General features: G+C 37.7%; 1 long non-coding RNA gene across 2 annotated transcripts in view; it reads right to left on the bottom strand.

The window, feature by feature from the left end:
* The window catches only part of LOC134652870 (uncharacterized), a 330,529-nt gene that overhangs the window by 218,692 nt on the left and 86,943 nt on the right, over positions 1 to 24,894 (bottom strand). The window contains exon 2 of one of the 2 annotated variants that reach the window (XR_010097218.1): positions 14,465 to 14,751. This is a non-coding gene — a long non-coding RNA (uncharacterized LOC134652870). Of the gene's footprint in view, positions 1 to 14,464; positions 14,752 to 24,894 lie in introns of those variants that run through there. The other variant, XR_010097217.1, reaches the window with a different exon arrangement.

Genomic DNA, 24,894 nt, shown 5'->3' with positions numbered 1-24,894 from the left:
GTTAGTTTACTGTTTTTGTCTTTGTGCTATGGTTGGGACGTTTGCGAGATATTTTAACTCTGATTTAAGAGCGCTTGGGATAAAAGTGGATTTTGTTCTTACAAAAAGGTTGAGCGTTGTGGGAAGTCAAGTAAAAAGATACTTTAAAAAAGTCAGATGTTTTTAACGGAAAACTGAATGTACGGTGAAAGTATGCTTTCCTTTCATCCGTAAGCAGCCAACATTCCGTTTACATTTCGGTCTACCTGCCATCCCTATACCTAAGTACCTACATCAAGTACATGCCTTTTTTTTAAGAGGGGAAATGCTTTACGCATACCACCCGGCGCGGGGACGGGCCGGGATGGTTATGTGGGACTCCCTGTTGTGGGCTAATGAGACCCCAGGTTTACCCACTAAAACCCCTCTGTTGCCGCCTCGCTGCTATACGGCGAGGTCCCAGGAACGCCGAAGTACTCTTCCGCAACCTCGCCAGATCAAGTACATGCCTCGCCCAACTCTATTTTAGTTTCGTAATGACGTAACCAATCAATCCAAACATGAAAAGTGATAATCTACTAGAATCACATAAGTAATTGACTCGTATATACTTAAATAATTTGGATAACAATAATATAAGATTTTATAGTGACACGCCTCTCTGCTTACCTATTTACTTCAACCTAAATTCAGTATTAAGACTTTATTTTCACCCACCGTAGTAACGTGTCTTAAAGTTCCAAAACTTTGTTCCCACACTCCAATTGAATCTAAATCTCACCCACGATCGACATCTCAACCGTAAATTCTATTTAAGTCGCTATCAGAGCGGCTGAGGTGCTCAAAAACATCTTAACACGCACTCTAACGGCTTGACAATAGAGGCGTGTTCAGATAGGGCACCTTGGCCGCTCCGATCTGTTGGCAAATGCGCTACACGGATTACTAACTCCCCTTTAACTACAGTTTAAGTTGAGTTCGGCCCTTGATTGTTAACATTCGTCCCATTAAGTGTTGTTCTAAGTTATATTGACAGTTTCGAGTCTTTGGAGTTTTAAGTAGGATCTGTCTGTTTTGTACGTTTGAGTTCCGAAGGACAATGGAGGAGTTCTGTTTATAGCGTTTTGGATGGAATTCGTATTATTAAACTGTATTTACATTTACGGTTTGCTGTTTATTTAAATGGCTTGCTTTTGGTAACTCTAGTTAGTCTTGATAAACTACATGACAAAAAGTTTATAGAAAAATACACCAATTTCTTGGTTACTTAAGTCAATGTTTAATTTGAATCCTTCAAAAAATACTTTTTAAGACATATCTAAGGAAAACTTTCATTTTCATTCAGCGACAAACGAGTCCTTTTGCTCTGTGGTTTATAAGTAGATGTCAATCGGTATTTTTATTCAAATTTCTACTTCTAGTATGGACAAATTAGTAGTCAGTAAACTAAAATTTAAAATAATGGGCAGATAGATAAACAATATGAAATTATTAAGTGCTGTTTGTTAGTAGTAGTAGTAAAATACTTTATTCTACAAAAATAAACATAAAACATGGAAGAACACACATCATTAGTACAAAGTATTAGGCATTAGTTGTTAACTTTGTCCTCGACATTTTTTAAATATAAATATTCTATTTAAATTCTATTTCCATCATTGCGGATGATTTGACGCAACTACATAATAATATTATGTACAATCAATATTATGTGCTGCATACAAAATAGTCTATCGAATAGTGAATTCCGGACCGATAGATAAATTCAATGCACATTATAGGCAATCTAGCCTATTGTAACAAAATTCAGTGCTCAAATAAAGCGTCAAATGATTGATTGTGATGTAAATTTTATTGCTATTTCATATCAATATTTATTCATTTAAACCTATGTTAAAACCTATGTTTTGAGCAAACGCTCGCATGCTACTCGCCCGCGCTGACCGAAAACGAAGTTAACATGCCTTTTTGCGCCACAATAACCTTCAGATTAAGAAGCCAGACATCAAATCTGTCTAAAGGAGGCGTATCCATTCACCACGCACACAAGTTTTTACTACCGTTGCGCGAGTGTTAGTAAATGTGGAGAGGAACGAGCGGCGACACCGGTTCCGATACTAACTGCGCGCGATAGCCATTCTAACCTCTTTAATATGTTCTGTGGTCAGGTTATCACCTAGGAATTTGATTGTCACTACACCAGCTCGTAAAGGCCATTTATTCATCAAAGACTGATGAGATAATTGCACCTTTATCCACAAGTTGTGCCCTGCCTGCCGGGCTAGCACATGATTGGCGCGACAGTATCTCGCGGCGAGATAGACTACCCGTCCCTCTTTAATTAACATAGAAAAAGACAGGCCTGGCCTTTCAAAAAACCTGCCGATATCATCCAAACGCCCTGGGGCCCGTTTCTCAAAAGCTTGTAACTTGTAATACAAGTGGAAGTCCCTTTCTAACAAAAGCTGTCAAAAAGTGACATCCGCTTGTATGACAAGTTACAAGCTTTTGAGAAACCCCTGGCCTTTCAAAAAAGCTGCCGATATCATCCAAACGCCCTGTAGGTAAAAAACTATACAAGTTTAATTTATCGTCCTTACGAACAGTATCAGAAGCAGGAAGACAAAACTTTTGTTTGACATTTGACTGAAGTTCTATCCTGTTTGAGATCCAAAGAGGCATAACTTGATAAGTATTCACAGAATTCTAGAACTTAAGTTCATAGTAATAAGTATTATATTCATGTCAAAATAAAACAAACGCTGACTGGCGTGACTTTCTCTTTTAGTTTTATTTAAGTTCGGTTCTCGCCTGTAATTAAATTTAGCCAATGGAATTATTTTCCGCTGGCTACATTTTCTCCTTGATTGACACTTCATTTTGCATGCATTAATCAGCGTCAGCGATCTTCAAGCTTATATCAAAATAGTATCAATGTTGTAACAGGTTGTTAAATCTGAATCAGGCACCTGGTCAAAATAGGCTTAACTAGTAAATTTGGACCCTCGTCCAATTGTCATATTGCTATTCCTATTGCGCATAGAGCCCAGAGTCCATCGTCGAGATCAACCGCTGTAACATTTCATATTGCCAATCTTAGTACAAGAGCAGGCTATGTGGTCTGGTAATCGCAACGAGCCCACAATGACTTGGCGTACTACAATATTATACATCAACTATAGGTAAGAATGCTGCAGCCCTACCACGGAAAAACGAAAACCGATATTTCGTTATCGGCCTTTCTATTGTTCGAAAATAGAGAGGCAGATAACGAAATTTCGATATTCGTGTTTTGCGGTAGCCCTCGGATAGGACTGCCTAGCAGAGGTTCTCAGCATGGGTAGGAAGAAATAATACTATGTAGTTTGAGACATAGTCCAAACAGAATTTATAATGCAGATACTATGTTGTAAAGATACCTATAAGTATGCACAGAAATTAGAGCGAGAATTAGTTTTACATAAAAAACTAACAATTTTTAGCAAAAAAACTATTACGAGACACGGACAATAAGTATTTATGTTACGTGAACGTATTTAAGCATGTCGCTTAAATGAGAGCGAAGGGCTGATTTAGACGGCGCGCGAACTCGCATGCGATTTTAGTTACATTGCGGACTGTTGGTTACGTCCAATTCAACCGACCGACCAAAACCCGCAATGTAATGAAACTCGCATGCGAGTTCTCGCATCGTCTAAATGAGCCCTAACTTCGATTGTATGGGGGCGGTTTTGTAGCGGCAGGTTCATGTGACTCTTAAGACAAGTTGGCGAATTCCGATGTTGGCAATTATTCCTTTTCGTTCGACTCGCCTTTGATAATGCAAATGGAATCTAAGTAGCTACATTCTATCCGTCCCTTCTGGCTAGTTAGCCTGGAACCTTGCATTTTTAATCCCTAGTTTAAAGTTAGTGGCTAGGGACCACTCCGAGTTTTGATGGTCGAATTTTGGTCATTATTCCTGTATGTGGTTTTGGGTAGGCATAATAAAAAGGAGAGGCTAATTGGGAAACTTTTAACAGGTTGTCCCGCTTTTAGTGACATTTTATTACTGAATATCACATGATCCATTAAGTTTTTAAGTAGACTTGATATAAATTTTTGCCTGAATTAGAAACGATATTTGTTCCTGAGTCTTGGGTGTTTTCTATTTTTCTATATGTATTTATGTATTTGTATTATATTTATATCTCAGCAACGATATTATCGTTGTCTGAGTACCCACAAAATAAGCCTTCTTGAGCTTACTGTGGGACTTAGTCAATCTGTGTAAGAATGTCCTATATTTAATAGTTTCCGAGTATTTTTGGAGCGTGATTCAATATTTGAAAACCAAATAGACGACCAGCGTATTGAGAACCTCCTCGTGGGTCTTTTATCAATCCTGACTGACTGACAATGGGACAACAGTTCTTTAAATAATAGATCATTAAAAAAAAGTATACTCGAGCAATCGAGACGTAGATAAAGAAATTTAGATTTTCGTTTTGTAGCGCCTCAGATATTTTGTGAAATCCTCTAAATGAAAACTATATCTTTCTAAATTCTGTAATCGGTAAAAAATAGTACCAGTACTTTGAACATTTGAACACAAGACACAAAAATAGACTGCTTAAATTGTATGTAAAGTCCGGATAGGGTAAAATGAAGACAACTGGCTAAGTTTACGTGTGACAAACAAGGGAATGGAGTTCACTTTAAATCACCGCAAGCGCGGAGCCTAAAGCTAAAGCTACGGATCACGAACTTTCGGTTCAGTTAGTTTGGAAACGACTATTTGTTTGAGTGTACCATCGCATACACCACAGAACAAGTAATAAGGTTAGAATGGCGATGCGAGCAGGGTATGTGTCGCCGATATACAGATATACAGCGCCATAATTACGTTCAGATTAAGAAGCCAGACATCAAATTTGTCTAAAGGAGGCGTATCCATTCACCACGCACACCAGGCGCTAGCTAGTTTTTACTACCGTTGCGCGAGTGTTAGTAAATGTGGAGAGGAACGAGCGGCGACACCGGTTCCGATACTAACTGCGCGCGATAGCCATTCTAATCTCTTTAATATGTTCTGTGGCATACACTGTTAACTGACAGTTCGTAAACCTTATTACAAAAGGCATAAGGTCCACTGATGGACAGTTAATGCTGTTTGTACCTAAACCTGACTTTGTTGTACAACTTAGAAGCCAGTGTTTTCATGTGTTGGATTGTTGGTAGTGATTTTTAAATTGTCTTGTATGATAATTCAATGATTGTATTTATAAGTACTTAGGTATGGGAAATGCATTAGGACAATTAAAAAAATCACACTTCGTTATAAATTTGTTTTGTAATAAAATTATGGAAACGGGTGGTATCGTAAAGGTATCCATAGTCTTATTTCATAGATTATTTGAATGAAATATCTAAATGTTTTATCAATTTATAGAGTAGGTAAGATATTTTAATTTTTACACGCTGAATTCTGCGAAAAGATTCTAAAGAAGAGTTTAGTCACAAAATAGATAACTATCGCGGTAAATTATAAATTTGTTACTAAAGAATGAAAATTCTGAAATATAACTACAGGGTACAATGAATTTAGTCGATCGACCAAATACCGCAATGTAACGAAACTCGCATGTAAGTTGTTGAATAGTTTAAATGGGGCTTAAGTCGTAATTAATGGTGTCTTATCAAATGACAATCGCAAACATTAAGTACTTATTGTCTATAAACTTTAGGTGAAATTTAAATAATGAAACTATGGAAATGAGCACGTAATTAGCAAACCTGGGATAACTCGGGGCACTTATACTAAAGTGACGTAGCAAAATATTTTATCGACAATTAAATATATCTATATTACTGTCAACATCTAAATGTTCTGCAAAAAAACATCTGCTTCTTAAATTCTAAAAAGGTGTTTTTTCGAAGAATTTATTTTATTATTAAACCAGGTCAGTATTTCCACATTGGCACTAAATGTTTTATTCTAATCATTTTATATCGGGATATCAGGTGTGATATCGAACCTTTTTATAGTAATCAAGAATTTTCAATCTTTTTTATCTTAGTAGGTACATAAAATCCCTAGAATGTGCCCGAGTTATCACAGGTTTGGTGATAAGACCTTGTCTGCGGGCTCAGCACGGTTCCATTTTTATCCACTATCACAAAGCCCGTCACTTTCGCACTTACATACTTGTTAGAACGTGACAAGCATGGTGATAAATGATAAAAATGCGACCGTGCTACTAGGGCTGGATATTATTGTCAGCTATTTTAAAAACAAAAATAGGCAAAATCTTCAATTAACCTTCTTATTTAGAATGATAAAAACACTTTATTCGTCAATAAAACGTGCGTAGGAGACCTTAGACGGATTCTAACTATAAAAAGAAACTTGATCCTCGACAAAATGTGATTATACTAAGAAGGCTTTACAAAGCGTTAGTAAAATGCCGACAGAGACACGAATGAAATTAGATCTATTTCTGTACAAAAAGCGGTATTAGAAAAAAGCTTAGCATTAGTTTTGCCCAATTACTGAGAGATTATACTAATAGGGTAGAGATAAGATGTAAACAGATTAAGCGAGACTAAAAGTAATTAGTATAGGTATTAAGTAATTGAGACAATATCGATCAGATAGGTACAATACACCTTTTTAGGGTTCCGTAGCTAAACGGCAAAAAACGGAACCCTTATGTATTCGTCATGTCTGTCTGTCTGTCTGTCTGTCTGTCTGTCTGTCTGTCTGTCTGTCTGTCTGTCCGTCTGTCCGTCCGTCCGTCCGTCCGTCCGTCCGTCCGTCCGTCCGTATGTCACAGCCACTTTTTTCCGAAACTACCTATAAGAACTATACTGTTGAAACTTGGTAAGTAGATGTATTCTGTGAACCGCAATAAGATTTTCACACAAAAATAGAAAAAAAAACCAATAAATTTTGGGCGTACCCCATACTTAGAACTGAAACTCAAAAAAACTTTTTTCATCAAACGTGTGGGTATCTATGGATAGGTCTTCAAAAATTGAGGTTTCTAATACCATTTTTTTCTAAACTGAATAGTTTGCGCGAGAGACACTTCCAAAGTGGTAAAATGTGTCCCCCCCCCCCTGTAACTTCTAAAATAAGAGAATGATAAAACTAAAAAAAATATATGATGTACATTACCATGTAAACTTCCACCTAAAATTGGTTTGAACGAGATCTAGTAAGTAGTTTTTTTTTATACGTCATAAATCGCCTAAATACGGAACCCTTCATGGGCGAGTCCGACTCGCACTTGGCCGCTTTTTGTTTATTAGATTATTTAGTGTCTCACTGCTGGGCAAAAGCCTCCCCTCGTTTCCTCCACTCGACCCTGTTGTGTGTATTAATTATAGACTATAGTTTAATTTTTAGTTTCCGTATAATTTATATACCATTACGCCATTATTAACACATGTAAAAATTAAATATAAAAACTAATATTTTGCTTTAGCCTCCTCTTAATTTCTTCTAATATTAAAATATAACTTAAAAGTTCACACGGCAAAACGCACAATAAAACAACTCAGGTAAAATAAAACTCCTTTCAATCAATTGACACTTATATCGTTACCTACAGCTCACTAGTTATCCATTATTTGCCTAGTTTTACTAAACCACGTCATTAGTGTCGCCTAAAGAGCGTATTGCAAACAAAACTTTGCTCTCGATTCAGGCGCCATTACAGACTGTTTCTAACAAATTAGTTCGACATCGAGCAAACAGCTGTGTTTATCGACGGCAAAATTAAGTTTGTTGGATATCGAGACAACTAGCAAACAGTTTAAAATGTAAAAGAAATTAAACCGTATTTTGAAAAGTAAAGAGTACATTTTAGAACAAATGGATGTTTATTGTTTGCTGCGTAAGCCGATCTGAGTTTTAAACTAACGGTTTTAAGTTGGTTTTGCACTGCATAAATTATAACTTTTTTGTTGAAAGTAACTGAAAACATGTAAAGTTTAAAATTGGCAGTGAACGGTGTTAACACAACCATTTCGTTCTTGTTTCTTTTTTATTGTTGCCAATTACTGATTTCGCTACTGATAGTGTTGTCGCTTTTATTTTATTTCTTCTTTCAAGCGTGTGTTTTAAACAATAAACATGTTTTAACTTGGATAACGTAATAGTATGGTATTCATTGAATTGCTTCTTTTACTGATATTTTAGACTTGGCTGTAATATTTATAGGTATTAAAGGAAAAAGAGGTGCCAAAAAAGTGGTTAAAAACACGATTTCAAATTTATTTCTTCAAATAAAGTGATGAGTGTGATCACAATAAACGTGCTGAGAAAAAAAAAACATAAGTTGTTATATTTTTTTTTGAGAAATTCGTGTTATTTCGGAAAAAGCGGGCAAAATTGGCTAGTTTCACGGTAGGTAGTGTGAAATAGTGTACCTAAGTATGTAGTATAAATATATTTCACTAAGTAGGGATATGTACTGTTTTCCGTAGGTAATGTGTCAAAGGTAGCCGAATTGAATAAAGCTAGTATCTCTAATCAGGCCAACCATCGTCCTTCAACAAGCTAAATAGTACACTGGACTATAAAATACAAGATCCAGATTTTAAGGGTATGGGTACATTTATATGAAAATCCCATACTTTAAAAAGCCATTTTTAAACCCCGTTCTTAGTGAAAATGTGTTTTTCCTAGTTATAATTAGTTTTACGTATCGCCTCAGTGGAAACGCGTTTTCACTAGCTCCCTTATTGCCTCGGACGTCTTTCTCCGATACCACGGGGACAATGCTGTCTTCGAAACGTCGGAGGTAATTTTAACGGCGCCCGCTAGCTGGCGCGGTTGCACGGAGCGGGTGAGCGGGTTAACGAAAAATATTAGGTATGAGCAACGCTAACTGGCGCGGACGTGCGACGGATTTTGCCTACAATGGCACCCACTTACGCTACGCGCCAGCTAGCGGACACACTGACGTGCTGGCCACGACATTGCGCGACTGGCTTCGGCTAAGGCGACAACCATAGCGTCTCGCTCCAACCTAATCCTCCAGCGCGTAATGCTTAAATATACGTAATCAAGACCCGTTAAAGTAAATAATAAAATATATTTTACGTTTACCTACCATTCGACGGTACTCTATGTTACCTATCCTCATAGTAATACCTTCTTATAATGCTCTGTGAGACCGTATTGCTCTAGAATCCCTTATCTCTTTTGTAGTCAGCCAAAAAGTCATTTCAAAACGCTTAGAACGCATCCAGAACGGTCTTAGTTTAAACTCGAGCACTGACAATATTCACTTCCAATAAATTCGATAACAACTTCACCACATTATCACTCGATAAACTGTCCTCTAAACTAAACCGTATTTAACACAGACTAAGGTAGCTTTTCCAAAAGTATAGATTGAACAGATACGAGATGTGGAAAGTAAGATCGTTGCCAATAAATGTCCAGGTGTAAGTGCCTGTAGTGAATGGCTTTGCATATCGCGTAGTGTAAAGGAAATTCTTGGGACAATATGAGAGCAGAGCGTATATTGCTATGGGTACGAGCGAATAGGGTTCTAGAATTATCTAGGATAAAATGCCGTTGTGTTATTATTTATTTTATTTTCTCTGAGGTATACGTCCACGTAAGTCTCACACAATTTTTTGTCAAAGGCGTCAAGTTCGCCCCGTCATCTCCGACAAGGTCTACCGTCTATGACGCCTTACAATAGGGATGATGACACATGTTGAATTAAAAAAAAAAATCTAGTAAAATAGATAGCAAACGAGCAATTTATCACAATAATGTGGATATTAAAATAAAATATTGAAAAATTACAAAAATACAGGACCTGAAAGTTTCAATATTTAAGTTTTTTTTTAACTTCCAAAAACGATAAAAGTAAGGGTACCATTCGATTCCTTACATTTCATCCAAGAAAATATTGTATAGCAACTATATACGAGTACATAAACGCAATATTTCACCGACAAAAACGCAATTTTCTTGTTTTGTCCATACTACAAGATGGGCTCCCAGAGACCTTGACGTCACGTTCCCTTGCCGTTTTGTATAGGGCGTTTCGCGAGTGAAGTGCGACTGTCGGCCTTTGACTACAATTTCTGACTTTTGTGTTAGGTACTTTAATGCAATGGGTCCCAAATAGACATTTAATCCTAAAACAAACCCGATCGATTGATACCATAAATGAAAATCAGTCATGTAGCCTATTTGTGGGGTGGGGACGTACCTCTATATAAGTAATATAAGTATTAATATTTAATTTATATACCGGTCTGGGTAGTGACCCTGCCTGTGAAGCCGATGGTCCTGGGTTGGAATCCCGGTAAGAGCATTATTTGTGTGATGAACACAGATATTTGTTCCTGAGTCATGGGTGTTTTCTATGTATGTATATAAGTATGTATATTGTCACCTATTAGCACCCATAGTACAGGCTTTGCTTAGTTTAGGGTAAGGTTGATTTGTGTAACAATGTCCTCTATAGTTAGTTTTTTTAGCATTAGAAAGAACTCCACAGAAGCAAGCGTGCAGTTTTTATCAGACTCTTTAATTGTTAATAATTATTGAATTATCTAATGTAGCATGGTCAATACCTATAATTTACTTCAAATTATTACCGCTAAAAGTGCCGGATTTGGAACCACAAGCTTACTTCTGCGAAGTTCTTTCTAATGCTAAAAAAACGAACTATAATATAAAACAAAAAAAAGATGTCTTATGTTACTTACTTACCAGTCATTGAATTTAGTATATAAGCAACGTTTGTTTATGAGATAAAACCAGGTATACAAACTCTCCCTGACTAATATGACTATCCACTAACCCCCATTAGGCATAAGAACACAATTAATATGCATGTCGGAGGCAGATCGTAAAATCGGCCATATCGAGATATTCCTAGGCATACCATGAAACGCCGCCATTTCATGATCTGACTAGCGACTACCAGCCATATCGTTCAAACATCAACGTTTGACGATTTGCCTAGCGACGTTTAGGCATATCAAATAAGTAGGGTGTGATATTCCTAGGCATATCATGAAACGCCGGCATTTCATGATCTGCCTAGTGCGACCATCAGCCATATCGAGCAAACTGAAGGGGGTGATATTCCTAGGCAGATCATGAAACGCCGGCATTTCATGATCTGCCTAGCGACGACCAGCCATATCGTACAAACCTCAAGGGGTGATATTCCTAGGCAGATCATGAAACGCCGGCATTTCATGATCTGCCTAGCGACGACCAGCCATATCGTGCAAACCTCAAGGGGTGATATTCCTAGGCAGATCATGAAACGCCGGAATTTCATGATTTGCCTAGCGACGACCAGTCATATCGTGCAAACCTCAAGGGGTGATATTCCTAGGCAGATCATGAAACGCCGGCATTTCATGATCTGCCTAGCGACGACCAGCCATATCGTGCAAAGCTCAAGGGGTGATATTCCTAGGCAGATCATAAAACGCCGGTATTTCATGATCTGCCTAGCGACCACCAACCATATCGTGCAAACCTCAAGGGGTGATATTCCTAGGCAGATCATGAAACGCCGGCATTTCATGATCTGCCTAGCGCGACCATCAGCCATATCGTGCAAACCTCAATGCGTGCTATTCCTAGGCAGATCATGAAACGCCGGCATTTCATGATCTGCCTAGCGACCACCAGCCATATCGAGCAAACCTCAAGGCTCAAAAGGAACGTAAACTTGTATTATACGCCATATGGAATGCAGCGCCACCAGTGGCAAAAAATGCAATTATTTTACGATGCGATCGGTATGAATGAAGCTAGGAATTCGACGAATACATTGCTTCCATCGATCTGCCGAATCTTTTATAAGACAGATCGTGATATGCCTGAGTTAATTTTAGTCAGATCATGAAATGGCGGCGTTTCATGATATGCCTAGGAATATCTCATCAATTATTTTACGATGTGCCCGGTATGAAGCTAGGAATATCAACGAATACATTGGTCTGACCGATCTGCCGCCTCTTTTATAAGGCAGATCGTGATACGCCTGGGTTAATCTTAGTCAGATCATGAAATGGCGGCGTTTCATGATATGCCTAGGAATATCTCGATATGCCCGATTTTACGATCTGCCGCCGACATGCATATTACGTCCGATATCAGCAGGTGAACACGGCAATAACATTACTTTACATATGCGAATATATTTCGTCAATACAGAAACAGTTAGTATTCACGGATAGGACTATCTGGATCTGATTCAATTATACGTAAAACATACAAACGATGGAGTCGTGAAATTGTGAAGACGGTATTTCTAATTATTATTTGTTTATTAGGATCATCAACAGAAGATACAATTTACATACCGGGTCGTTCCTGGCGCAGAGGTTGTCCATCGCGGTTCAACGCGGAAACGCAGCAAGCGTGATGGGCACCTTTGCATCGGGGGCGATGCGGGGTAGGTTGTTTGATTAGTTTTTATGTGTAGGTTTAGTTGTATTTATAGTTAAGGTTATTTCTAGTATAATCATAATCATAATCATTAAATTTATTTGCACATAAAAAGGGTTTTACATAGAGGTGTTATAAAATTACATTTCCAAGCCTTTCTATTATATTATTTCTTTATATTATTATGATTTGTTATATTTCTTAGTTTTAAGTATTTTTGATGATTGTGTCTAATTATTGTGTGTAAGTACTTTAATGATAAGTATTTCTAATAAATCAATTTTTTAGCTTGTAAAAAAAAATTACATACTAAGTATAAGTAACATACTAAGAGGGACATTTATTATTGATCCCCCACTTAGAAGCAATCACAGCATGCATTACGTATTATAATGTTTAATTTAAACTGTAAGTTAACACTCAGAAAAAATACTAACTAAGTATAAATTACAATAAGTAGATACTTACCTATGAAATACTAATTAATAACTTAATGTTAACAATAAATTTTCCACACAACGTAACTCACCTTGAGTTAGACGGGCTAGCTGAGGTTGCCAACAGATAATAATTTGGTTTTAAATAAGGCTTCACTGTCGTGAAACAATGGGACATTGTTAGCATGCTTGTTGTATAGGCGATTATGGATACGATATTGTAAAAACATATAGATAATATATCCCTGAAGCGTAGGTATTATGATTGTATATAATAACAGGTTATGATTATGAATTGGTTTTGACATTGAAAGGTCATTCTATAAAAATCCGATCAAATTTATAACCTATTATTAAAATTAGTTTTAGGTCAACCGGGATAAAATCAACTATGCTATTTATAAATATAACTAAGCTAAGTATTTATTTGAACAACGTAAAAAAAAAACAAAAGATATATGCAGAAAGTTCAAAACAAAAAAGTTGCTACCAACACTATACTATACTTACTACGTTTTTTTTCACATTAGAAATAAGGTAAACAATCTTGATGTGTCTTTTAATTGAAAAACACATTTTAAAAATAAGTTACGGTAAATGTGCAACAATTATGAATCTAATACGATCTTTTATAGTCTTCTGCTTTCATAAGTAATAGTTATTGATTATAAAAAAGTGTTTTTCAATTAAAAGACATGTCAAAATCGCTTACCTTCTTTCAAGTTCTTTCTAATCTTAAAAAAAACGAACTATAGTTGTAGCCAGATATATAGATAAATACATAATATACCTAAACAAATGCCTAGTTTCTCCATTTTAAAGTATTAAATTCGTAGTTCCACCAACCTGGTATCGCGAGTTAGGATCGGTACGGGCACCCTGAATAAACAAGCAGATATTTACATGTAAAATTGAATGTCGCACTGTTGGATAATGCATAATGTTTGTATAACTTATAACCGAGCCACCTTTGTACAATATGTTGGAAATTGTTATTTTGATACGTACGCTTGTTAATGAATTATAAATTCTCACTTTTTCTGCGTTACTTCTAGGGATTGCAGAACCGGTACTGTTTAAAAGAACCGGGATTTTCGGTACCGGGCAAAAATGGAACCGGGATTTCCCGGTATTTTCAGTACTTTCGGGACTGCCCTCAAAAATCAGTTTTCACATCAATTTTTAGTAAAAAAAAGCGTAAAACGACCACGAATCTTTCTTTAAACAATAAAAAAGTAGCACAGTGAAGGTACACACTTCTTTTGTACCATAATATGTGTCTTTAAGTCACACAATCATTTATATTTTTTTTTTCCTAAACTACATGATATTTTACTATCTTTGTTGATTGGCAAAAACTGAATTGTGGCTCAGTAATATCATCATTTTTAGGGTTCCGTAGCCAAGTGGCAAAAAACGGAACCCTTATAGATTCGTCATGTCTGTCTGTCTGTCCGTCTGTCCGTCCGTATGTCACAGTCACTTTTCTCCGAAACTATAAGAACTATACTGTTGAAACTTGGTAAGTAGATGTATTCTGTGAACCGCATTAAGATTTTCACACATAAATAGAAAAAAAAAACAATAAATTTTTGGGGTTCCCCATACTTAGAACTGAAACTCAAAATTTTTTTTTCATCAAACCCATACGTGTGGGGTATCTATGGATAGGTCTTCAAAAATGATATTGAGGTTTCTAATATCATTTTTTTTCTAAACTGAATAGTTTGCGCGAGAGACACTTCCAAAGTGGTAAAATGTGTGTCCCCGCCCCCCTGTAACTTCTAAAATAACAGAATGATAAAACTAAAAAAAAATATATGATGTACATTACCATGTAAACTTCCACCGAAAATTGGTTTGAACGAGATCTAGTAAGTAGTTTTTTTTGAATACGTCATAAATCGTCTAAATACGGAATCCTTCATGGGCGAGTCCGACTCGCACTTGGCCGCTTTTTTTTAAATATGCAAGACGTTTTGTGAAAAAGGTTAAAAAAAATTGATAATTTTCGCATGCGTTCAAAATGGGCTGTGGACCTTCGAATTCGAACATATAATAACAGAACTATCAATACGACAAATCAAGAAATTATTCAGCCAGAATTATTAATTCGTTTAAAATATCATTATCATATGTGAGTTTCTTATACCGTGTTTGAATTTGAATTAAAAGTAGTATTTTATTAATTACAAAATTGTCTCTATTTTTGCTTCTAGATAGTATACAAATATGAAATAAGTAATTGTTCGTATAAAATTATTTATCGTTCAAACATTTATGCCCTTAAAGTATCAAATTACGCAATTTTATATTGTCGGCATTGTCAAACCCATTGACTTTTTATTTTATTTATTTTAATGTAGTGGTCAGCCGTAAAAGTATTACCATCAGCGGCATCAGCCTTAGATTGATAAAATATATTTATTTTCTTTATATAAAACATGATATTTCATGCTAAGTAACAGAAAGCAGTCAACCAGCAAGCAGATACCGGAAATTTTAGTCCCGAAAATCCCGGGAGTACCGGGATTTTAATTTTGAAATCCCGGTTCTTTGCTTGGCTCTAAATCCCGGGAATTCCCGGTACTTTCGGTACCGGTATTTCCCGCGAGCAAACCCTAGTTACTTCCGATATGGTGCTTAAATATTTCCTTCCTGATACACCTTTTCTACTACGACCACTGACTTAATATAAAAGAAATAGACACAGAAAGCAGAACAAAAACGTCAAGAAATGTGGATCCCAATGACGTTTCGCACCATTTGCATTGATGATAAAAACGCTTACGTAAATTTTGAGTCAAGATAAATGTTTCGTACAGAATAGTAGTTTATGCAACAGTGATATAATAAGGGTTCTTAAAATTCAAGGGTCGAAGTTACAAAACGAGACGTAGTCGAGTTTTGTAAAAAAAGACCCGAGAATTTTAAGAACCAATTATGAGCTGTTGCATACATTACTTTTTCTATGACAGCTGCAGCAAAAAAAAAAAAAAAAAAAAAAAAAAGAGTTATTATTAAAAAAAAGAGAGTTATTATTTAAAAAAAAAAGAGTTATTATTGTAAATGAAAACATACCTCTTTCAATCAAGATGATCGGAACTTGTATCTTTAAAAAAAATAAAGCAGTTGTATTATACTCATAAGATGACTGCTAGCAGTCATCTTATGAGCCTATAGACAAAGCATTCAAATGACATTGCTTTAGATATCACTGTCAGTCATTTAATTGACACATTTAAGTGCTGGAGTAGAAAAAAGAGCTTAATGTCGTAAGCATTAAGTGTCAAATTTGCATACATAAGTACCAACACTGTTAAAAAATTTAGTCCGATGGCACTAAACGTAACGTATTTACGTCAAGCAACGTCAAACGAGAATAATGAACGAATGGAGTCACTTTGGTACACTTGAATAGGTATTACTGTACAGAAAAACCAATTGAAGTAATAAATAAAACAAATTTAATTTAATCGGGAGTTTAAAGTTAAATACTAATTTCCTTGAAATAAATTCAAGTTATTAAATAAAATAACTGTGTCTATTATCATGCCGCGATCAGAAAGGGATTAGAAATAACAGATTTCCATACACTTACGTCAAAATCAATATGGATTGACAGCTATCTCAATCCCTTTCTAATCGCGATTCAGTAATACATTTACTCATCGCACGGGTGCACGGGGACATTTAGGTACTGATTGGATATTTTTTTATAAAGTCCATACTTTATAAAAAAAATCGGGTTGTTCCCACTAGTTACCACCAAGTTGATATCAGTGGTAACTACTAGGATTTTTTTTCCCACCTTTTACCACTGGTAACTACTGGGAAAAATAATTCCCACTAGTTACCACCAAAGCGAGTTGGTGGAAATAACCCAAAAAAATCCTGTGGTTGTCACTGTGTTCAGACATGTTTAGCATTTACAGTTAGTCGATATAAGCCCTTATTGGTTGTCGGAAACAGGGAAATGGGCCGATCACACAAGTGCCGTTTTGCTTTGTTTAAAACTGCATCACCCCTATCTCTTGCTATAATTAAATAGCAGTCCACTTTGCACGTCGCATAGGTTTTCTTGGAAATCTTGAATTTAAACATAATACTTACGAATTCCATATAAAAATAAAAATAAATATTGACCTCACATCGACTCATTAGATTTTTGTTCCTTGACATCCCTTCTTTGGTACTAACAAATTCATTTATTCAAAACGATAAAATTACCACCAGATTACATACATTATGTAATGCTATCCAAAGAACTAACCGAAAGAAATACATTCCATCCTTTTTCCTTGTTTTATCATTGTTATTTTTACATATTTTAACGGCACATTTCGTAATTGTTGACAACTTCACATTTGAGCGTTTCAAACAAGACTAAACGAAAAAGTAACGCGTGATCTGTTTCAACGTTACTTTTGTGGGGCCATTTTTTGCGGCTGATTGGGTATCCAGTTCTTTATTCTATATCAATGACTACGACCCATGATGTAACAACCCGTCAGAAAACCGTCTGCTTTAACCTTTTCGACGCCGTGTCAAATACAAAAGCTGTCACGTTGACGCCACGTCACCGAAGTGTCAAAACTGAAACTGAACTTTATGCATATGCACGTAGGTCTATATGTTGCTCTGTGGTCTCTGACCGATTAAAGTGTAAGGCTGAGTGGACGCTCGAGTTGGGCGTGCAGCGGGGCGGGGCGTGCGGCGTGCATGTTAAACAAATGCAAGCGTATAGGAGCGGCCTTAGTGCACGCTGCTCAAATCACTTGTGAGCCCGACGCCACGCTGCTCGCCCCGCCGAACGCTCCGCTCCGAGCGTCCACTCAGGCCTTACACTAAGCCGTAACAGACTACCGCACGGCACCGCGACCTTGTTATTTCGATACTTATCTTGATTATTCTACCTGAAACATCCCGTTTCACCGCACAAGTGCGTCCTGTATAACTATTTTCATGATGTAAATACAAGATAAGAACTCAACGGACCGGTCTTACGCCGAATACGAAAGATCGCAGAGTGAATAAGATGCATTATTCAGAGGTCTCATTCTAACAGGTTAGCTCGGTGAGTCGTAGGCTTAGATGAACCAGTTTAATCTGCTCTTTGTCGCATCCTCATGACTTTGGAAAGATTTTTTTTTATAGGACATTCTTACACAGATTGACTAAGTCCCACAGTAACCTCAAGAAGGCTTGTGTTGTGGGTACTCAGACAAAATATACAAATACATAGAAAACACCTAAGACTCAGGAACAAATATCTGTGCTCATCACACAAATGAATGCTCTTACAGGGATTCGAACCCAGGACCGCGGCTTCACAGGCAGGGTCACTACTCACTAGGCCAGACCATTGCAGTCGTCCAAAATGAACTTAGAAATGAAACGTCAAGCCACCAAACCGCAAAAATAGATTATTTCTCTGTCACTCTACTTACGCCTTCATTGGATTAAAAGAGAAAGGTCCCCAAGGTTCCCCCAAAGTTGAGTTCCAAGCAGGGATGTTACAGAGCTCCGTTTCCGTTAAGTCGGAACTTCCGTTTGGTATTACACATCCGTTTCTGTTCCGGTTCCGTTACTTTTGAAACGGAAGTTATATCGGATGTCAATGCTTAGCGCGGCAGCGGGACATGAGCGGCGTACATCAAAAACAAACAGGTTTATACCAGTCATTCGCTCATAGCCCCGCTTGCCACGTGCTGCAGTAATTAGATGTTCTGGTTTATCCGTGTTTTCGAATTTAAAGTACCTATTCGTATGTGTTGTGTTGTGTAATGTATACCTACTGATAGTACTGAGTCAGGCTCCGGTTCTGGTTCCGGTTCCGATTTCGGTTCCGATTTCGTTTCTGGTTCCGATAAACTAAATTTAAAACATCTGGTTCCGCTTTCGGTTCCGATAAAACCACATCCGTTACATCCCTGGTTCCAAGTACATTGAGTAGAGTGACCACGAAGCGGTCCTTATCCAAACATATATATATATTTAGTTACAACGGCCACCCTGAGACCTGGGTGCGTAGCCAACATGCAATCGTTAACGCTCCGTAGCGAACGAAACGCAACTGTCACTTTAGTGGGGAAGAGTAATTAGAGAAAGACGACTATCTGTTACAATACGCTACTGAGCGTTAACTATAGGCACGTTGGCTACGCGCCCTGAGCTATTCAGCGCGTCTTCCAGGTGGGCCATGGTTCTTTGTGGTCGGATAGTTATTTGGCAAACTAAAAGACTCGACTCAGCCTCACTTTCACAACAACACCGCCCGGCCAACGCCTGGCTCACTAAATGAATTAGATCTCCATCAATATTGTCTCTTTCTTACTTTAAGTGGCTTCTGTTTACTTCGGCTTTAATCTTTGGGGTATTACTTAAAACAACTGAGAAAGTTTAGGATTAAAAGGTTTGTAACCTGTTTTATTATCCACTAGCGACCCGCCCCGGCTTTGCACGGGTTAACGTCGGTGTCTAGTCACCTCTATGATGGATGCTGCTCGACGCAACGTTGGCGCAACTGCGCAGCAACGCCATTTTCTATAGCGCTGACTAGACTAGACGCCGATGCTCAAAATGTGATGTGATTCGGCTATCCTGTATTTCGCACGTACTTGCCGTACATGTATTTTCGCAGTTATATCATTTTGGTGACTTTAAGTTTGAATTGGCCTAAATGTGCTAGAGTTAAAGTCTCACACAATCTCTAAACAATTGAATCGGAACTAACCCGGGAAAGTTGTCCTATTTGCTGAAAGTGGATAATTTGGGGTAAATCCCCAGTGCAGATCACTATTACCTACTACTAGATAGAGTATTGCTAATTTATAGTCTTGCGCTTTGGCAACGAACCGCTCGTTCGACGCTGGCGCTGACCGATTCTTTACTGGCTCACCTCTGTACAACTTAACCCCTTACTGCATGTAAGTAAAAATATTTCTTGAAATTTGAACTTTAATAGTTCAATATCATATCCGCCCAGATATGGCTTCGTATGTGGAAAAGGGTTAAGGAAAAAAAAAACAAAGATAGAGGCAGCCAACAGGCGGTCTGATAGCTAAAGAGCGATCTCTTCCACACAATTTAGTTAAATCGGTCAGTAAATTATTTATACCAAAATACATTATTTCGCCTAGATTTCCTGGCATTTTTTTCGTCATTTTGAAACATTTTTTCTACGTTTCTACCCAGGCACGTAAATCCGTAAAGGATAACAAGTCTATAAAATGCTTAATCTAGTCCGTGGTGATCTACGACCCGGGATAACGTGAGTCTACGACACGCGACTTAGCCGGTCTTACGGACTTTTCAGTTCCAGTTCAGGCTGAGTAACGCTAGTTGACTCAGATTTGTCTGGGTCGCTTCCAATGTAGCTGTTGTTTAAATAGAAAACAAACAATAAAATGCGCTCAGCAAACGCCTCTCACCTGGGGTTAACCGATTAAACGAGGAGTTGCCATGGTTACCCATACAATTTGACAAGGGCCCGATTCGGATTTTGAAATAGACATGTATTAGATATCTTTTAGACATCACCAAGATACGATAACGACATGTTTAAGATCTAACCTGTCAAATTTGACATTTGCGCGATTCTGGAGATACTCTTGAATGACTTCCACAGGATATGACTTAGAGATCCAATTCACATCTAATAGATATCTAACTCTATCTAACCATAGAGAAAAAAATACATAGAGTGCTCACTCCATACATCAGTTTTAGTACCAAAAAGACTATTAGCATCTAGCATCGAGTAGCGGAACTATCAGTACTGCTACATCTATTGTCAAGTAGCAGTACTGATAGTTCCGCTACTCGATGCTAGATGTAGACACTGAAATTAATAGTCTGAACTGATGTATGGAGTGAGCACTCTTATCTTACTATATTTCTCTATGATCTAACGTAAAAGTGACATTGGTTGCCCGAATTGCGCTGCAAAAGAGAACTAGTTGATATCTAAACTATAACGTATCTAGAATGGATCTAGTACGTGTCGTCTCTTGTGAATATCTTGAAGTTCGAATACGACAGTAGGTTAACGGTTTAACCGCTTAACCCCGGGTTAGTGAGATGGTGCAAGTGGGCCTAAGGGAGGCTACAGGTGACCCTCGCGCAGGCAGCTTTCTAGCTCAAAGATTGGCCATAGCAATCGAGCGCGGGAACGCTGACTGACTTCATACTTGAAGTCGCGCGCTAGAACGCAACTCATGCTAGACCGCCAGTTCTTATCCTTTAGAGTACAACTATACTATCTGTCATTATTATAGTCACCATCTGGCTCAACATCTGTCCTAAATCCTAAATCATGGCCGACAGCTCACAAAGACCGGCTCACTTCAATGAAAGCAGAACGTCGTATCTCCCTACGAAATAATATCACTTACGACCTTTCACAACAAGGAAGTTTGATGAAATGCTAGTGACAAAATGGCGTATCGCCATACGGAGTGTTCAGCGCTTAAGACCTTTTGAGCAGAACTAGTTGTGTATCATGTTATTGCAATCCCATATATGCTAATTAATCTAGACCACAAGCACTTGTCCCCAGGAGATTTGCATATCGTTACTAAATTGGAATGCTTATTAGGATTAGGAGGGTACTTGAATAAACAGACGTTGCGTTTAGACTTAACTGCTGGGCCACGACATTGAGCGACTTGCGACGGCGGCAGCGATAACCATAGGTTGGAGCGAGTTACAGCGATCGGACCTTACGTTCTCACCTACGGTTGTATAGTCGAGAAATTGGGACCGGTTCCACTGTGGCGGGGTGGCCTAGGCGTTCAAGGCGTTAGCCCGGATTGCTAAGGACGCGGGTTCGAAGCCGGCCTTCACCACTGGAGGGCTTCGTCATTTTTTCTTTAATATATGATATCTATTTCAGTTTATAACCTAAAATATAATCGATATCCGGGTCCAGTATCAAATTATAAATTTATTCTTTTATTCTAAGGTCTCGAGATTTTGAAACACTTGGGTGAAGGGTTGTTTGGTTAAAATAAATATCTGAGGGCAGATAAAATCGTTTCCTAAACGTACAAGTTAATATCGGTTTTTCCGTTAACTCGTTTTTTCTTAAACTATTTGGTTTGCTTGGCATCCCTGAGAAAAACGGTTTTATAAAAGAATCCACATATTCTTGGCCCAAGAAATCGTATATGGATTCAATTTTTTGTACCGTGTCGTCATCTTCACCTTCTCTCATCTGGTAAATTGAATATTTGATTATTTCTAGCAAGTCCTCATTTTCTCCAGATTCTTCGATGTTGTTGCATAGTTCGCTGATGAAAATGTCTCTGCAATTCAAATAAATTAGCTTTCGATATATGTACGTATGAATGTATGCATGACTATTTTGTACTGAGCTGAAACTTTGTACTGGTATACCTTGACGATCGTTCTAGTGATTGGCGCGCATCTCACGCACTTATTTCATTCCATTTCATTCATACATTCCATTTTCAGTATCAAAACCAGTTAAAATTTCTAATAAGCTGTGAAATCAGAATCGCGCTCCCAGGGCCCGTTTCTCAAAAGCTTGTAAAATTGTAATACAAGCGGATGTCACTTTTTGATAGCTTTATTTAGAAAGGGACTTCCATTTGTTTTACAACAAAAGTATCACCAGAATCGCGGAAATGTCAAATTTGACAGGTTAGATCTTAAACATATCGTTATCGTATCTTGGCGATGTCTAATAGACATCTATTACAAAATCCGAATCGGGCCCAATATGTCTTCGTAGCCGTTGCCAGTCGTTCCGTTATATTGCTAGTCTGAAAAAAAGAGACTTCATAAATATTTTATTTTCTAAGTGGCAAGAACGTGAAGCATTCGAGTGTATTTTCTAGGTAGGCAAGTACTTAAGGGCCACTTGCACCATTCACTAACCCGAGGTTAACCGGTTAAACCTGGAGTTACCATGATTTCCAGTACAATTTGGCACTGGGTTAAGGGTTTAACCGTTTAACCCCGGGTTATTGGGATGGTGCAAGGGCGCTAAGTAGGTTAACGCTGAAATAGCAGCTAGTGTTCATTAATGTACCGTTCAGATTCAGACTGCAGCAGCATTTCTATTCGGATTGTTGACATTTATAGCAGTAATCTAGAGTCTAGACTACAGTAATGTCGCGCTGCAATACTGCAGTGCTGCAGTGATACCACTGGTGTAGTTTGAATCCGAACAGTACCTTTAATCAAAATATACAAACGTTCGTATTTATAATATAAATACGAAATACCTAATTTGCGTTTTCCGTTTCCTAACATTTAGGGACATGGAATATATCTACAATTTCGACATTAAATATAACAAGAAGAACGTGGGAAGAGGTATAATAAGGATTTATGTCAGAGCTATTTTCAGAAAAAATATCTGCGGTGGCGTTAAATTACTTTCACACCTTATTTATTATACTCATCTTAAGTATACAGAGTGTAATTTAAAACACAAAACATAAAGGGACAAAAATTTAACATAATAAATTCAAAGGCATTTATATTAACGTTTCAAAGCGCCTTACACGATAAGTTTCTGGACCTATATACAGCCATTCAAAATTTTAAAAGGATTAAAAGCACTACTATAAATGACCTAACTAACTTGATGCCCTGAAATAAAAGTTTTTGAGTGTCAACCAATTAATGAGTGGAAAGAAAAGTAAGTAGGTACCTACTACTAAAAGATTGTTGAACTGTACCTATGTCCAGTTGTAGCCGTCGTGCAGGTCAGGAGCTCGACGACTCAAATAAAAAGCTTCAATTCTTAGTGAACTTATACATATAATCTTCCAAAGATACTGGTTTACAAGGGTTCTTGCCAAAACGGTTAAATGTAGAAGTGGTGTAGTTATTGTATGAAGGCTGATAAGAGAGTGATTTCATTTGATCAGTACAAAAGGTGGTTTAAATTTAGGTGCCTCTAATTGGCCGCGATACAAAGTATGTGGAGCGCTCCTATTGGTGCTGAAGAAAAAGCTTCCGAATACTAGCCGAGCCCGACGGCCGCGTTTAGCTACTGCATTAGGAATATAGGTATTGAGATTTTATACAAATATAAAGGTTGCGTTCGCAACACCAGTTGTACAACTATGAACTATTTTCTAGAGGCCAATTCAAACCTACATTGTGAAATCTAATTGATATCTTAGATTTAGACCATTATATTTATTGCCTCATTTCCGATGTGGAAATGAGGCAATAAATATAATGTGGCGTGAAAATCCTATTTTAAACTTACCAACAATACTATACAAATAGTCTTTAATGCACACCTCAATAAAAGAAAACAATACAAAAAGAAAACAGAAACACAAGCAGAGGTCAACACCAGGCGGTCTTATTGCTAAAAAGCGATCTTTTCCAGACAACCTTTGGGTACCAACTTTAGTGATGTAAATCTTTGGCTTGCCCCTGAGGGTCTGTGGGACGTTAGTGGTGAAGTACTTTAAGATGGCGCTCTCATGGTACGTTTTGTCAGTAGCTCGCAGCATCCCTGGTCCAGTTGGCGGTTCCGACACGCCAGCGCATACGTAGCGCTCATCTGGCAACATCTGTAAATATGTGTAGTAAAATAAATATGAATAAATACTGTTGGAAGTTATTGAATTTATTTTATATAGTCCTTTATACTGTTACTGTTTCCGTGGCAACCTCGAGTCCGTGACGGCAGACGGCAGACCAAAAAAGCGGCCAAGTGCGAGTCGGAATCGCGCACGGACTCGCACACGGAGGGTTCCGCACCATCAACAAAAAACAAGCAAAAAAACGGTCACCCATCCAAGTACTGACCCCGCCCGACGTTGCTTAACTTTGGTCAAAAATCACGTTTGTTGTATGGGAGCCCCACTTAAATCTTTATTTTATTCTGTTTTTAGTATTTATTGTTATAGCGGCAACAGAAATACATCATCTGTAAAAATTTCAACTGTCTAGCTATCACGGTTCGTGAGATACAGCCTGGTGACAGACGGACGGACGGACGGACGGACGGACGGACAGACAGCGGAGTCTTAGTAATAGGGTCCCGTTTTTACCCTT

Source organism: Cydia amplana, chromosome 12, assembly GCF_948474715.1.
Source record: "Cydia amplana chromosome 12, ilCydAmpl1.1, whole genome shotgun sequence".
Lineage (NCBI taxonomy): Eukaryota > Metazoa > Arthropoda > Insecta > Lepidoptera > Tortricidae > Cydia > Cydia amplana.
The sequence above is the reverse complement of the archived record's forward strand: the minus strand, read 5'-3'. Positions and strand labels throughout refer to the sequence as shown.